A 4,915-nucleotide genomic window follows, 5' to 3' on the forward strand; every position below is an offset into this window, starting at 1 on the left:
TTTCTCTACACTTTCTTTAGCCTCCACCTCCTGCCGCTCATAATACTGAGCCATAGTTAACAAGGACGCAGGGGTCGCCGTGGCCCAGGAACTTTCACTCAATTTCAATCGCTTAGCAATCTCTGGTAGGAGATTAGCCACATACTTATCTACAAACAAATGCCGACCCGTATCGTCAGTTAAAGATTGACCACTGTAATCATGAAATGCCTCCTCGAAGCGTGTAAAGAAATCTGAGACTGTTTCATCTGGTTTCTGCTTGCACGACGTTAACATGGTCCAATCTATCTCTTTGGCAGGAACGAGCGTTTTCAATTTATGCAAAATAGCTGCCGGAAGATCTAGAATTAGCTGACAAGGCTTACATGCTGGTTCTCTATCTAAATCTGCAGCATTTATCTCTTTCCAGGTCCCCCCCAAAATCGTTTCGTCATTAGTTTTACGAATTTGCCTCCACATATCAGGTGGTAAAATTAGCCCAAAAAACAAATCTATATCTACAAGAGTCATCACACAAGACGATATAGCCCCCTCTACCCCCTCATAGAATGCCGCTGGGTTCTTTCGGAGATCAGGTAAAGAGTTTTTCAGTGCCATAACATCTGCCCTATTCCATGGCGTATATACCCAATTGTACACAAAATACCCTTTCGCATCCTTCGACAACTTATCATCATCCGTACCTTCCCCTTTTGGTGGAACATACAAAGGCGCCGCTTCACGCATAGGCATAACATGCAACGCAGAGCTCTTATCTGAACCCCGAAGAGAACACTCCTTAACCGCCTCATCATTTCCCGGCTCAGACTCCTTTTGCCTCCGTTTCCGTTCCTGTCGCAAATGGGTTGTCTCATCCCGCAGCGCGATCAAATGCTTGAACAGGTCATCAACATCTGTAAGATCAAAATCACCTTTAGCTAAATTCTCACGATACACCGACAAAACTTTAGGCTCTAACGTATCAGAAAACTCACGATATGCGCTTACAACTTCATCCGCTAGGCTGGACAAAAAATACATTAATTCAAGATCCGACCACCCCGTTTTCTCTGATATCAATTGATCCTGAGTAACACTATGCTTATTCACTTTGCGAGCCCAACTACGTAAATGAGCGGACCTCTCCGCGGTAAACCTGAGAGCCGATACACCCTTCTTGCCCAACTTATCCCGTCCGTCATCATCAGAATCCACAGCTGGAGCCGTCGGCGTAACGTACGGAGGCGGTGACCGATCTAACAAAGAGAAATCATCAATTTCATTATTAAGGACAGGATAAAGTGGTCGGCGAATAGGAAATTGACCAGTCGTTAGCAATTTACCCTCCCGTTCCTCCCTTTCTTTCTTCTCCTGAGCCTCCTTCTCCTCCAGCTGTAAAGCCTTATCCCGAGCAGCCTTGCGCTGCTCTTTGTCCGCCAAGGCAACCTCACGCTTCATTCGTTCACGCGCCGCTTTCTCCCACATTCGCACACAATCAAACATGTTTTGTCTAGACCTGCGATGAAACATACATTGCTCTACAAATTGGATTTTACTCAAATCGTACGACCCGTGTAGGGGCCATTGCAATTCGGGATCGGCCTTAGTGTACTTATGCCATAATTTACCGTACATAATAGGGGGGAGGCCAAACTTAATATACATCTCCCTATTTGGTGTTCCCTCTGGGGGAGCCGGCTGTGATTCCGCTAACCTAATTGAGGTACCATCTCCTAAACAACACATTCCCCGGAGTGTGCTAAAAACAGGCATGTTCAAAGAGTATCACGAAAGCGTGACACCGGACCAAATGGCACTTACAGTTCTTCTCACGATTGTGCCGCTCAAAGGAAAAAACAAAGTTAGAGAAACATCTCTACATGCCTGCCTATGTGAAGTGCACTACACATATAAGTTCAAAGATCACAAATTCAAAATGTTAGCTAACTCAAATCAAAATTCATAGAATTCGGCAAGCGTCCTCACCGATCACAAAGCACAGATTTTCAGTAAGCGTCCGAAGACTACCTTACCGAACACAATTCGTAGGACTTCAGTAAGCGTCCGAAGACTACCTTACCGAACACAATTCGTAGGACTTCAGTAAGCGTCCGAAGACTACCTTACCGAACACAATTCGTAGGACTTCAGTAAGCGTCCGAAGACTACCTTACCGAACACAGAGCTTACCAAATACTCAACTGTCCAGGTTCCAACTGCCAAGGTCTTGTAAGCCAAATCAGCCAAACGGCACTCTCTCAGTGATGCGGACACTTCGAAAACTCAGTCGGAGACCGGCGCCACCTGGAAGGTCAGATCGGAAGGAAAGGAAAAAACACCGTGGCAGCCAAGACTCGGGTCACTCGTGGCAGCGCGCGCCCATGGCGGATTTCCAAGCCTTCGTCACGACCTCTCCTTCGGGCATCCGAGTCGCCGATGAGTCCCTTCGTGGTCGCCAATTGAAGTATTACGGGGTTCCCAAGGCCTACACGCTCCAGAGATTACCCACTTACACACAAGAACTGTTGGCACGGAAACTGTAAAATGCAAAGAACAAGTTTATTAAGACCCCATGGGGTGGTGGTACACTCAAACAGCACCCTTCGGTAATGCAAGAGGTATCACACCGAACACCGGTGTGACCCCGTTTATATACAATTTTGGGGCAATAAAAAGATAGGCGGCATAAGTTAAGACACAGTTTTAGAGACATATATGGTCATGTTTTGGAACACTGCCAGCTCATTGGTGGGTTTCAAACCCGTTGGTCAGTTAGCGGCACATTCCTGAGGGTTTACGGGTCAGTAAGAACTGCGCATGTGTGGCTTGACCAGTACTAAAAATAGCCTGTTGCTGGGCAGATGAGAGTGGTCAGTGGAACGGACAAAGGACTAAAGGGCACGTCGGCCACGAGGCCGCTCATGGTCTAAGATGGCCGCTGCAACATTCAAAATGGCGTTTATCGTATATAGCCATGTTAAGGAGGACAACGTGTAGGTTCAGCTAGTCGCTAATCCAAGCGGGCCAATTACGACAGAAGGAACAAATTGGGTCGCACTCCACAGGTCGATTTTGCAATTTTTTTTATTTTTCCATTACATTCCACAGACTCAGGCAGATGTTTCGATCTACACGTTTCGGTATTACAAATACCTTGCTCACGATCAACCGACCACTTGGCTCCCCCTCCCTGATATACTTGAAATGTATACATTACATCATTTCCTGTTATATATATTTATATATATATATATTTATATATAACCTACTGGCGGTCGCCAGTAGGTAGGTATAGTTAGGACCTACTTTCCATAGGAAATCCTCAACATTTTCAAAACTTATGGCCCGCTCTGGTCTGCTTCTATCCTGAAAGTCAGTCTTGGGGTCATTTGTCTAGCGTGGGCCGTTAGTCAGTCAGTTAGTGTCAGTCAGTGTCAGTGTCAGTCAGTCAGTGTCAGTCAGTCAGTGTCAGTCAATCAGTGTCTATCAGTGTCAGTCAGTGGCAGTCAGTCAATCAGTGTCAGTCAGTCAGTGTCAGTCAGTCAGTGTCAGTCAGTCAGTGTCAGTCAATCAGTGTCAGTCAGTGTCAATCAGTTAGTGTCCGTCAGTTAGTGTCAGTCAGTCAGTGTCAGCTAGAGCAGCTCTGCTGACCTGGTTCTCGGGCTCTAAATCAGCTCTGCTATCCTGGTTCTCTGGCTCTAAAGCAGCTCTGCTGACCTGGTTCTCTCACTCTTAAGCAGCTCTGCTGACCTGGTTTCTCTGGCTCGACAGCAGGTCTGCTGACCTGGTTCTCTGGCTCTACAACAGCTCTGCTGACCTGATTCTCTGGCTCTAAAGCAGCTCTGCTGAATCAGTTCTACGCTCTAAAGCAGTTCTGCTGACATGGTTCTCTGGTTCAAGAGCACCTCTGCCGACCTGATTCTCTGACTCTAAAGCAGCTCTGCTGACCTGGTTCTATGGCTCTAAAGCAGCTCTGCAGACTTGGTTCTCTGGCTCTAGAGCAGCTCTGCTGACCTGCTTCTCTGGCTCTAAAGCAGCTCTGTTGACCTGGTTCTATGGCTCTAAAGCAGCTCTGCTGGCCTGGTTCTCTGGCTCTAAAGAAGCTTTGCCTACCTAGTTCTCTCCCTCTAATGCAGCTCTGATGACCTGGTTTCTTTGGTTCTACAGCAGCTCTGCTGACCTGGTTCTCAGTCTCTAGCGGAGCGCTGCTGACCTAGTTCTTAGGCTCTAGAGCAGCTCTGCTGACCTGGTTCTCTGGCTCTATAACAGCTCTGCTGACCTGCTTCTCTGGCTCTAAAGCAGCACTGCTGACCTGATTCTCTGGCTCTAGAGCAGCTCTGCTGACCTTGTCCCTTGTCTCTAAAGCAGCTCTGACCTGGTTCTCTCCCTTGAAAGCAGCTCAGCTGACCTAGTTCTCTCTCTCTAAAGCAGCTCTACTGCCCTGGTTTCTCTGGCTCTACAGCAGCTCTGCTGACCTGGTTCTCTGGCTCTAAAGCAGCTCTGCTGACCTGGTTCAATTGCTCCAAAGCAGCTCTGCTGACCTGGTTCTCTGGCTCTAGAGAAGCTCTGCTGACCTGGTTCTCTGGCTCTAAAGCAGCTCTGCTGACCTAGTTCTCCCCCTCTAAAGCAGGTCTGCTGACCTGTTTCTCTGGCTCTAAAGCAGCTCTGCTGACCTGGTTCTCTCCCTCTAGAGCAACTCTGCTGACCTGGTTCTCTGGCTCTAAAGCAGCTCTGCTGACCTGGTTCTATGGCTCTAAAGCAGCTCTGCTGATCTGGTTCTCTGGCTCTAGGGCAGCTCTGCTGACCTGGTTCTCTCCCTCTAAAGCAGCTCTGATGACCTGGTTCTCTCCCTCTAAAGAGCTTTGCTGACCTGGCTCTCTGACTCTAAAGCAGTTCTACTGACCTGGTTCTCTCCCTCTAAAGCAGCGCTGCTGAC

This window comes from Lissotriton vulgaris, chromosome 8 (genome assembly GCF_964263255.1).
Source record: "Lissotriton vulgaris chromosome 8, aLisVul1.2, whole genome shotgun sequence".
NCBI classification, from domain to species: domain Eukaryota; kingdom Metazoa; phylum Chordata; class Amphibia; order Caudata; family Salamandridae; genus Lissotriton; species Lissotriton vulgaris.